The sequence below is a fragment of the Charadrius vociferus genome, unplaced genomic scaffold (genome assembly GCF_000708025.1).
Source record: "Charadrius vociferus isolate BGI_N301 unplaced genomic scaffold, ASM70802v2 scaffold738, whole genome shotgun sequence".
NCBI classification, from domain to species: domain Eukaryota; kingdom Metazoa; phylum Chordata; class Aves; order Charadriiformes; family Charadriidae; genus Charadrius; species Charadrius vociferus.
In genome coordinates this window covers 1-12518 of record NW_009649467.1, presented here as the reverse complement: position 1 = coordinate 12518, position 12518 = coordinate 1, and positions in this window count along the sequence as shown.

Genomic DNA, 12518 nt, shown 5'->3' with positions numbered 1-12518 from the left:
AAGAGTTAGTGGAAAGGAAATGTGATATGGATACTTCCGTGTTTGAACATCATTATGTTCTCTTTTGGGGAAGAGTTGTTCTTCCCTGGCTTTCTCTGTTAGCGATATCTCGGTCCTTCCTGGCAGCGTATCCATCAATAGGGGCTCCGAAGGAGACCTGGACGGGTGCCAGCAGTGCAGTGTGTTCTGTATGCTTCTCTAGTGCTGCCATCACAAGTAATATGTGTTATCACGTTTGGAAATCAGACCTGTCCACATGTAAATCCCAGTTTTCTTAACTGACTTAAGAAAATGGGACAGCTCTGTTTTCAGGCTTTCTGTTGAAGGAGGTTGAACCACAGGCATTTAGATGTCCAAGTCTTTCTTTTTTTTCTTTTTATCTCTAAAGTTATCTCTAAGTTGAAGTTTATCTCTAAGTTATGCTGAAGGAATGCTTTGCAACTGAACTTGCTTCCTATATTTGAGTATTATCTTTGCTAATTCATAACCATTCCCAGAAGTTTCTGAGAAATATTTTCATATTTGTACGTGATAACATTGTACAAATACTAATTGTTTTTAGAAAACTATGATGTCTGACAGGCATTGCTGTTAAATATTCAGTGCTGACAGATCTGTAAAACACTAATGGTTTGCAGCTCCAACACCTACCAACATTGGAATTTTTTTTCTGTACACTTCTGTAAACCTAAACTCTGGAAAGTTTAAGGCTTTTTCTATCAGGGAGACAGCAAGGAAGTAGAGATGTTCACATCTATGGTAACAGATTGACTAGAGTAAATGAATTTTGAAAACAGACTCTAAAGTAACTAATTAAAAATATCAACCAAGAAAAGCCCAATCCAGTGAAATAACCCCTTCCAGCAGTCATACCCCAAGTGTTGCTTTTCTGTCCTTCTGCTGTAGTATTTATTTTGTACCATTTACAGTGCTCATTGCTCTCACCCCTTTGGAGGGTAAAATCTCTCTGAGACTGAAAGATTAATTATGGATTACCAAATTGTTCTAATCGAGCAACAAACACGACACAAAATAAGCACAAGGCACCACAAAATATTCTCAGTTCATTTTTTACTATAGTAATGTGGCTAAAATGATTTATGTTGGTACAATACCAGCCTCATTCCTGATATTCACTAATAGTCAGTTCCGGTGCTTTCTTAGCCTCTGAACTCCGGGGCCTGGAGCTCTTCCTTACTCGAAGACTTTCAACACAAGTTTTTTCCTCAAGTACAAGCTTGCCTTGCAGAGTTTAGGGTGACTAAGGGTTTGGTTCAAATGGTTCTGTAAATAGCTTTACATTCTAGGACACAGAAGGGACTCCACTTTTATATAAGAGTAGATCCTCCCCTTGGTGATGAGCAACGCTGAAACCTGATGGAAGGAAATTAGGGTAATTACTACAAGCTGAAGAGTATCTCTTTACCCCACAGCTCATCCCACATTTGTGTTGTGGCAGCGCAGCTCCTCCTGCCTCCATCTGGCCCCCAGCTCACCCCTCCCTCGGCACCAGCAGCTCCGGTTGCCCCCGTGCAGCTCCCGATGACGCCCTACAGGTCATCCCAGCGGATGGATTTTGCTCGTCTGCTCAGGTCAGTCAGAGCTGGGCTTACTCAACCTCTCAGCCTCAGCGGGATAGCGGGCGTGAATGGCAGAGTCCTGCTTTTCTGGTAGCTGGATGTCTCTCTTAGGAAATCAAGCGAACCAGCAGGCCTTTCCCCTCTCGGTCCCGCTGGCTAGTTGTGCTGCACTTCCCCTGTGCTCAGATGCAGTTCACGCTCACTCCTGTGCAGAGGTGGAAAATCTGAGAAATGGGGTGTCGCAGGCGCTGCTGAATGGTGCTGCAGCAGGACCAGTTAATCCCTTGGGCTAACTAGGCACACCTGTGGGGCTGAACGCAGGTTTCCTGTGGTGATTCTAGCTTGCTGCTTAGGCAAAAAGGTATTTCTGCAGTCATATAATAATTTATACGTGGACAGAATACATTAATCACTCTGGTTTTAGGATTGTGTGGGTGGGAAGAATATTCCTGAGAATTTTAGAAGGAAGTGATAGTTATAACATCAATGCCTATTTATTTTTGTCCTACTTACATATCTTCCAAGTGTTTCTGTGAGAGCCAGATTGTTTGAGGGTGCATGAGCCTTTCCTGGGGGTGTGTGTTTGGTTTTTGGTGTAATGCCTAGAATCTGGATCCTGCAAAAAGGTCCGTACTGAGCCTTCTGCTGTAGGGTTAGGTCATTCAAGCGCTGTTAAGCCAGTTAGAAGGTAAACTGAAGCATTTTTAAAGGTCTCTTTCAGACGCTTTAACCTGAGAAATTATTGTGGTGTATATTGATAGTAAATTACCAAATAGATATCTTCACATGATATACTTTACAACAGGCAAGGTAGTCTCAATAAATACAGTCAATTAAATTGGAAATTTGTCTTGGGTTTGGTCTGCTGAAGACTCTGAAGCTGGCTTTCACTAGCAGTTCAGACCATGGTAATGCTCTCTTAAATTATATGTCCGCAACTCGTGTTTATTAAATTAAATGTGAAACGCGCTTAGAAGCCACACCAAACTTAATTGCCTCTTTTATAATAGCAACATTCTACAGTAGTAAAACAATTGATTCTCTTGTCTGTGTTAATATTGTCCTAGTTTATAGAAAAATAGAATAAATTATCTATAAAAAAACAAAGCAGACTTTGAAGAAAATTAACCTTCAGATAAATATATAATCTGTGAAAACTATTTAAGTGCTTAAGTAGAAGAAAAACACCTAATGCAAAAGAAAACAAAAACTGGAAAACATTTGAAAGTAGAGAGAACATTAAAGATGCAAATGGAAGTGTTGATTTTGATGATACAAATTTAACCATAAATGCAAAGGTGGATCAATCTAGGCTAATAATAATGGCCATTTTCACATAATTACTTAGGGAACTCAGCTGAAGAGTGGGCACTGCTTAATGCAAAGGCTGCTGAGGCTATTATTAAATCATTTTTCTCCAGTTAAAGAACATGATTATTTTCTTGTAGGCATGAGAAAAAAAGTGGATTTTCCATTTCTGAATGACAATATATATGCTCTTAGACATATTCCAGCCTGCACTTTTAAACACTTTAAAGAGAAATTTGGTTATTTGGAAGGTTTTAGAGAAGTGAATGCATACATTTATATCTAGCTGAATTCTAGCTGCTTATAAAAGGGTAAAGAATGGTCTGAAAATATGATTTATTTCACAGTGACATCAAGCCATTTCTGTCAGATAAAATGGCTATTTCAGGTAATAAGACAGGGCTAGATAAAATGTGTTGAAAATCATGCTGGTAGCATAAGCTTTCAATTGGCAGTATTTTTTGAGAACTTTCAGAAGTCTTTGTGAGTGGGTAAAAGAAATATGAAAATATACAGGAGGAGTAAAAAAATCTACCTTATATCTACAGCTGTATAAATAGGATAAATATTAGCAATACAAAGGAGTCTTGAGGAGTTAAGTACCTAAGTGAATCATTGTGTGATTCACACAAGGAGGTTCACTAGTGCAATACAGCACAAAAAGACTAAAGCAAAATAGAGCAATGAATGTGGAGAATCTGTAAACACTGGACCTGATTATTTAAGAAGTAAAGGTATTTTAGAAGTCCCTTGCAGAAAATAAAGCTATTTGTTTCCTTGAAGCTTTTTTTATTAGATGCTTTCAAATCCACGAGACCTTCCAAAATATGAAAACAGGAGAAAACACAGATACTTTGGAAAGTTTGGGGGAGTTAACAATCAAAGTCACAAAACTTGCGAAGTGCTGTTATTTATTATTCATGGATGATAACTCAGCTACTCGTAGATGATTGTGATCAACTCGTGATAAATATCACAGTGATCCAGACGTGGAAACGGAGTAAGTTATTTGAGGAGGATGACTGACCTTTCTGTTGAGTAGGTCAGTGAGCAACTGAGTTTAGATTAGCGGCTTGCTTGGTTTTGCGTATGGTGAAATGCCAAAGTAGTAATGTGATGGATAAAGTCCTAAGTGCTTTATGATACTTTGTCCATAAGGTCATGTAGCCTTTACTTCATATATAAAGTATATAAGTAATGTATATATATACACACACTCTCTATGGACAGTGTATATATAGTATATATGTTCTATATATACTATAAAGAATATATAGGATAACTTACCCATTTAAGATATTACTTTGTTTCTATTGCTTCTGGAGATGAACTCTGAAACCCAATCAAATATACTTATATTTGTTAGATAGACAGCTCACCTTTGCTATCTAGACCAGTTTCAGCAGCATTGAAATGAAAACTTCTGTGTATTTTAATGGTATCATAGCAGCAGATTTAACTACACCATCTCTTTTCAGCCTTTCCCAAGAATATCTTACAAGGATGGCCTCTGCTCCCACAGACTGCAGAATATCATTTGCAATTCTGTGATTCTCAGGGAGTTTACTGATGTATTTTTCTCAAGAAAGACCTTTGTGTTTCCATGAGAGATTTTGCTCTAGAAGCTGTGTCCAGGCAAATGACAGAAGTGTTACCAATTGGTATCCTCATAATAGTGTATTATTTAATTATTTGTACGAAGGTAGCATGCCAAGAAGAGAGCTAAAAGGAACCAAGGGCGTACCTTTATCTAAGCCTTGGGCTTTGTATTTCGTTTGCAGCTCTGTCAGGCCTAACTGATTACAAATATTCCTGCCTCTGGCTAAGCTCGAATTCACTTTGTTTCCCCACAGAGCCGAACTCTTCGTTCTTCTCAAAAGGTCAGGTTTTCATCTAGCCTGATGTCCTGTGTATTACAAAGATAGACAGAGCTTCCTACCAGGAAATCCTCTTCTCCGCTACCAAGGGCTTTGAATACCTTGGGAAGAGGAACAACTTCAAAGGTGGTGTTAGTTTGAAGGGGTTTTTAGTCTGAAAGGCATTGCCTGCCTTTCTGTGGGTTATCAGTGAATTGGTGCGGATACATAAGTTCCTTTGAACCTTCTGAGTGAAAAACCATCATAATCAAATGAAAGAAATAGATTTTACTTCTGAAGTATAATGGGCATTTCCCATGGTCCTTGCACAAACAGGTTAAAAATACGAAGAATGGTGTTTCTTTTTTTATGTTACTTTCTTCCCCTCTTTCCTTGCTTGCACACTGTACATCTTTTGATAAAGCTGTGTAGCCTAGCACAGATGCTAGCAGATTTTCGTGTGCTTTCTCTTCCATCTTGATGGAAAAGTCCTGTATTGATTTAAAGATCTGTCAGTGGAAGGAAAGAGAGTCCTATCTCAAGACAGAACCCTAGGACATAGATCATTGCCATGCATCCTGTGCTCAACCGTGCCAAAACACTGAGCAATAGTGGGACTTTAAAAACACATCAAATAAAGTTCAAGGTATTCTAAAACAAAACCAGAAAAGAGTCCACCGTCAGTGGCGTCGTGTTTAGACACTCACTGTGGGTACTTCTGAAAGCTTATTCTGAAACTAGTTGTTTTAGCAGCAGCCTCTTAGAAATATAATGTATGTATTTGGAAAACCAATTAGCTGAATTAAGTTGAGGTTTTAAGCTTTTAAAAATCTTGTTATCCCTTGAGTCTGATAAGCCATGAAATCATGCATAAGTCACCAATTAAGCTCATCTGTTTTCTTTTGGTTTCTTTTTTAATGGGTAAAAGATCATATAGACTTGAATCTCATTCAAGCTCAAATAAATGAACTGAAGCTATTAATGGATCTGACTTTGCCCTAGGCTTTTCGCTACCAAATCCACCTTCCTTTGGCTGTTTCTTTACAACATACCAAATACATAGTGTTTCCTTGTTGCTGTTATCACATTTTCATGTGCTTTGTGCCACACAGAAAAGATTACATAGTTTTGTATCAATTTATATAATCTTAATGAGAGGGTTGTAATAAATAAGAAATCTTCTGAGGAGTCTTTTGAGTTTTTAATGTAATCATTACAGATAGAGATACTCATAAATTGCATTAAAATGCAAAAGGTGCTTTTTTCAGCCTGTATTTGTTTTCAGAACTGCTGGGTCTCATTCCATGAGTGCTAAGTTGAATGGATGAAGGATTTTGGAAACTGTATAGGAAGACCTTGACATCTATGCTGGTTTGTTTTTTTTTTTTTAGTGAATCAAAGTAGTTACTATGTGTTCAGTTTTGGGCCCTCACTACAAGAAAGACATTGAAGTGCTGGAGTGTGTCCAGAGAAGGGCACCGAAGCTGGTGAGGGGTCTGGAGCACAAGTGTTATGAGGAGCGGCTGAGGGAACTGGGGGTGGTTAGTCTGGAGAAAAGGAGGCTGAGGGGAGACCTTATCGCTCTTTCCAACTACCTGAAGGGAGGTTGTAGCGAGGTGAGGGTTGGTCTCTTCTCCCAAGTGACAATCCATAGGACAAGAGGAAATGGCCTCAAGTAGTGCCAGGACAGGTATAGATTGGATACTAGGAAAAATTTCTTCACCGAAAGGTTTGTCAAGCATTGGAACAGGCTGCCCAGGGAAGTGGTGGAATCACCATCCCTGGAGGTATTTAAAAGATGGGTAGACGCGGTGCTTAGAGACGTGCTTTAGTGGTGGTTTTGGCAGGGTTAGGTTGATGGTTGGACTCGGTGATCTTAAAGGTCTCTTCCAACCTAAACGGTTCTGTGATTCTATTGGCTGAATTCACACAAGGCCAAGGTTATATGAGCAAGGTAATAAATGCAACACTTCGTTCTCCCCCCCGAAGTCTGGAATTGGTTTAGTATGATGTGACATTTCAGTGGAATTTGGCAGCAACTTGTCTACATTTCCTCATTTAGACACATTTCAAACTGTTAGATCTTGATCTTCAGTTCTTAGGGGCTGACTGAAAAGTCTCAAACACGCAGTAATGCTGCCTTAACTCCAGGAGAATGCAGAACTCCCCAGTCATCTCCTGATAGGGAGAAAAGCAATTCTCAAATGTGTTTTGCGTATTTCAAAAAATTCTTCTTTAAGGGTGATTTGCAAATTAATCTGTCATAAACACCATCTTATTTATAAATTGTATTCCTGAAAACATGATAAGCCAGTTATGGTATTAATATGTTATTGTTGAAAGACTGCACTGTAACTCTTGTTCTGTACTTGAAGCAGCACTCTAAATCGAGATTATTCCTCCATGATGGAGTATTTCCAGTTAGTTAATCTGTTGCACTGTCAACAAATGAATTTCTCTTGTGTCTCTGTCCTTTTATAGCAAAGACACACATCTTCATGAAAAAAACACTCTTACTTACCAAGAGTATGGCTTGAAGCCAAATTAATGGAAACAATGCATAAACAATTTGATGTTAAATGTATGTGTTCAACTGAATCTTGAAAAAAAAATTCATGTGCTATTGAATCTTGGAATATTAAAATATTTTAAGTGACACCCATTTCACCTTTGGGCAAACGATCCAATATCCAATGCAGGGTAAAATTCTGTCCTTGGATTTTCATGTAAGCAAGTTTTGATAGTTTCTAATGGGCAAAGTGGCTTGGAGACTAAATAAAGAAATTCAGACGGACAAACCCAGAAGCAACTATTCCCAGACCTACCTGACAAGGTAGGAAAAGAATCAATAATTACAAGCTAGTCTTTTTGAAAAGGCACCTCGTCTCCGCCTCAATGTTTTACTGTACTGGATTATTTGCTTTGGACAGTCTAACACAAGCAATATCTTCTGCTTTCTGATGTCAAAACCCAATTCATTTCTTTCAGCAAGAGCTTGAGCCACTGTATTCCATGTGTTTGTCATCCCCACGATTCACTTTTGTAATTCATTCACCCTGCCCAGGCTTACTTAAGCTCAGAATGAAGCCATAATTCACAAATAGTGTGGTAAACCACATCCTCGGGCAGCAGCAGCGTAGAAAGCCTATTATACAGGTGCTTTATCACATCTGCTATACTGAGTTCTGAGAGGAAAAAACAATTCCTGTGATAGATTAAGTCTATCCCAATAAGGGCTTCATAAATCAGTGCTACCAAAAACAGGAGTGGCTCTGAATGTCTGCTGAGATCCAGGAGAGGCTGTAGTCTGGCAGATAATTTAAGAAGAAAGAGAAATGCCCTTAATGGAACTGAGAGAAAAGACCAATCGAGTGTAAGGAAATGGCTCTGGTAACCTCTCATTGCTGTAGGATTCACTCACTTGTTACTTCATTGTGCTGTTCCTCCAACAGCAAAAGCAAAAGGAAACCCACAGCATGCTCAAAGAAGGATTTTGAGATTCAACTGGGACTCACTGACCTTGGAGAGAAGTCCGAAATCACTGTGAACCAGTTAAAGGCACTTAGGAGAGGGGACATGAAAAATTTTGTTAGACAATTATCAGAGTATTTTTTAACTTGGGGCTGAGGTTTTGATGAAGGTTTGGCAGTATTATTCCTTTACTGGAATTGTTTTGCCCAGTTTTGTGACTCAGTGTATCGCTCAACTCATACCTGCAGCAGGAAGGATGTACCTCCCTACTCTATATTATTTTAGAGCAAAAATTGTAACTGTGTGTGTGAATGACACGATAACTTTTCAGATAAGGTTAGTGGCAGATTGTCTGCCAAGATCCTGACAAGTAAGCAACTTTCAGTAGGACAGGTAAATCAATCTTCCAGAAGGTTATGATGATATAAGAGCTATGCATGAGTGAGAACAGGAATGTTAGAGAGCAGTGAGGGTGTGCTGAGTTCTTGTGGGGGCGATGGCGCTCATCTCTTGGTTCCGAGTATCCCTTTCTCCTAGACCTGGCCCACTTTTTTGGGTGCCCTAGATGTGTTCAGAATTAGAAGCTATAGCACAAGATTCTGAGTAATACTCTGTCCTCTGGGACAGCTTATGCAACTGGGATGCTATTTTAACTACTGACCAATTTCTTTCCAGTAGGAAAGAAATATATGTTCTGCGCTGTCAACATGTATTTTCATCTAAACCACATACATGTTAGATAATACTGTAGGAATAACCCTTAGGATTTTCCCTGCATTAATCAATAATGGATAGATGAACTTTTCTTGGCTTTATTTAGCAGAGTAAACATAAAGCTAACAAGTAACTTAAAGATAAGAAAATCAGACAATGCTGGATTATGTGAGCTCAAACCTATTGCAGAGAAGCTTCTATGCCCTGTCAGCAGTCACAGTTCTAACCTCAGTTGGCTGCTGCTTTGAAGTGGTAATTTATTTCCTCTGTTTCTTTCTGGCCTGCGAGATGCCAGTGACTTCTGATGTGCCATCGCCATCACAAGTGCTACATAGGTGTTTTGCTCCTCAGTTACCTGTCTGTGTAGAGTGGAGTGCAGTTTTACCTGACACACCTCATGCAGTTATAACACATTGGTAATCTGCAGAGAAGCAACGTGATCATTCATAATCAGTGGCACAAAGTCCATGTGGAGGCTGGTCATGAGTGGTGTGTTCCCAGGGTTGATGTTGGTGCCAATATTGTGTAACGTCTTTATTGATAACATAGATGGTGGGGTGGAGTGCACCCTCAGCAAGTTTGCAGACAATGACTGGGAGGAGTGTCTGACACACCAGCTGGTCGTGGTGCTGCTCAAAGGGGTGAGGGTAGGTTGGAGAAATAGGCTGACATGGACCTCTTGAAGTTCAACAAAGGGAAAAGCCAAGCCCTGCACCTGGGGAGGAGTAACCCCAAGTCCCAGTACAAGCTGTGGTTCAAATGGCTGGAAAACGACTTTGCAGAAAAGGACTTGGGGGTCATGGTGGACACCAAGCTGACCATGAGACAGCAATGGGCCTTTGCAGCAAAGAAGCCTAACAGCCTCCTGGGCTGCATGAGGAAGAGAGTAGCCAGCAGGTTGAGGGAGGTGATCTTCCCCCTACTCAGCCTTGGTGAGATCAAATCTTGAGTGCTGCATCCTATGCTAGGGTCCCCAGTACAAGAGACACATGCTGGAAGGAGTCCAACAAAGGGGCACAAAGATGATTAAGAGATTGGAGCATTGATCACATGAGGAGAGGCTGTGACAGCTGGGATTGTTCAGCCTGGAGAGGAGGAGGCTCAGGTGGATCTTACCAATGTGTACAAATACCTCATGGGAGGGTGAAAAGAATATGGAGCCAGACTGTTCTCAGTGGTGCCCAGTGACAGGGCAAGAGGCAATGGGCACAAACTGAAATGCAGGAAAATCCATTTAGACATAAGACAAATTGTCTTACTGTGAGGATGGTCAAACATTGTAACAGGTTGCTCAGAGAGGCTGTGGGATCTCCTGTCTTGGAGATACTGGAAATCCAAGTGAATACAGCCTTGAGCACAACCTGCTGTAGGGCACCTTGCTTTCAGTGGGGGGGTTGTGTCAGACTCAATGACTTCCAGAAGTCTCTTCCAGCCTCAATGATTCTGTGATTCTGTGACCTGGATATAATCAGAAAAACACTCACTTTAAGCACCATCCCACAGAACTTGTGCTTTTGTAATAAGAATAATGCCACAGCAGATATTATAGAGTCCTGTTTTGCTGGAAAACCCACCTACTCAGTTGCTTCCTCTCAAAAAGCATCCTTTCTAAAATTCACGGTGATCACAGGGAGCATACCAAGACAGGAGTGGCTGTTTTATCTGTGAGTAGTGCTGTTGCTCTCATAATTATGCTGGTAGCCAAGATAGCTATAACCTAGTTTCTTGAGTTGGTTTCCTCCCACTGCTTGATAACCATGGACAGGTTATTCATAATTCATGGGTTGTCTGTTTTTAAAGAACTTGACGACCTGTCAGATTTGCCCCCTGAGATGGTAGATATCTAACAGTCTCTATCTCCCTTAGAAATAAATTATTTGTAAATTGTCTTCTGGAAAGGAGTGATAATGCACCTTCATACAATTCTGAGATATGGGGATTTACCAAAGTCACTGGGGATGGCCAATGAACTTCAATTTATATTTAGCATTTGTTGCTTGCTGCACAGTTGAACAATTAACACCACCGTTATTACAGAACATGCACCCTTCCCCCAGTTCTTTATCGGTGCTGTTTATTGACGTTTATCCAAAAGTCTTTTAAAATGTCTGTCTATTCAAGGATCTTCACTTCCTTCTGACTTTACTTAGTATTTGTTGCCTCTCTGCTGCTTGGGTGTTTCTCTGTATCCTGTGTTAATATAGTCAAACGCACACAAATGTTCTGTCTTTTCTCCAAGCTACCCGTCTATTAGACAATCTGGTGAATTCACTGGTGAATTGCTTACAAATTTGGTTTGATACTGAGGTCTTCTTTTGTTTATCTTGAATATGATATAAAGTTGCAGATGAGAACTTGGCTGGATTTTCAGAAGCAGGACTTTTGAATCCTGAGGTGCAGAAAGCCTCGGAGAACTCTGTCCAAAATTTCTTGCATGTTGTTGCCCGGGATGTGTGGGAGCACTCCAAGCTCTAGCATGTTCTGCCTGTTTGTTAAACCGCCCTTCCATTTCCAAGGCCAGTTTTTGAGGAAGTTGCAATATAAAATACTGTTGGCACAAACTGTAATCTGTGCGATCATTTGGCTTCTATTTCCCATAAAGCGAACAGACTATCATTAGTAACAAGCATATGTCTTTTAAAAAAATAATTTACTTCATAACTATGGTGGAAGGGTGGCATGGATATTATTCATATATCAAAATTATTCAGATTGTGCCTTCGAATATGAAAACATCTTTGATATAAGAAGTCATAAACATCTTCCCTTTTAAGCATGTGCTTTAGTTGGTGAGAAGTTCTGGCTGAAACAAACGAAAGAATCTGGTAGTACAGACTGGGCAAGGACCTGCGTCCTCTCATCTCCTAGCCTCTGGGCTGGACCAGGAGAAGTGGGAATATTTTAACCAGCTCCAATAGTGTTTTTGCTGTGCAGGCATTTGTCTGTATTTACAGTGAATTCAGAGCATGCTTCCAGTGCCGGTCCAAACAAACTGCTCCCCTGAGAGCTAACTCCAGGCAGAAGTACTGGGCCGTAGCCCTGCAACCTGTCTCATCTCCCAGCCCTAAAGCAGTACAGCGGAGGGAAGAAACAGCCCTACAGTTCTCAGCCCCGCTATGCTGGACCCGGTGGCCTTCATGGCTTCTGTATTCTTGGGGTCTTCTGCCCACGCTCCAGGTGCGTTGCAGACATGCCAATGGGCAGCCTGCTCACTGCAGTCAGGTCATGGAGCGGTACCATGTGGCGAAGAGTGCTCATCCCCGTGGCCCAGTGGGAATCCACGGTTGCTGTTTGGTTCCTCTTTGACATAAGCAAACTGCAAATGACCTTGAAGCAAGTGCCCTTATGGTGCCCGTGCACACGTCTAATTTATGGCTATCGCATGCAGTTAGAGTCACTGCATCTTCATGCTCCTCACCAATTGGTAAGAAAGGCTGTAAAAGAAAATCTCTTACTTTGTTACACACATAATTACTACATTGGTAGTAGTTTATAATAATTTGTCAAAAGCATTTCTATTCCCTCTACTTTATGTTGAAATTGCCAATAATTTATTTATTTTTGTGTGTAGTTGCTTTCACCATACCCA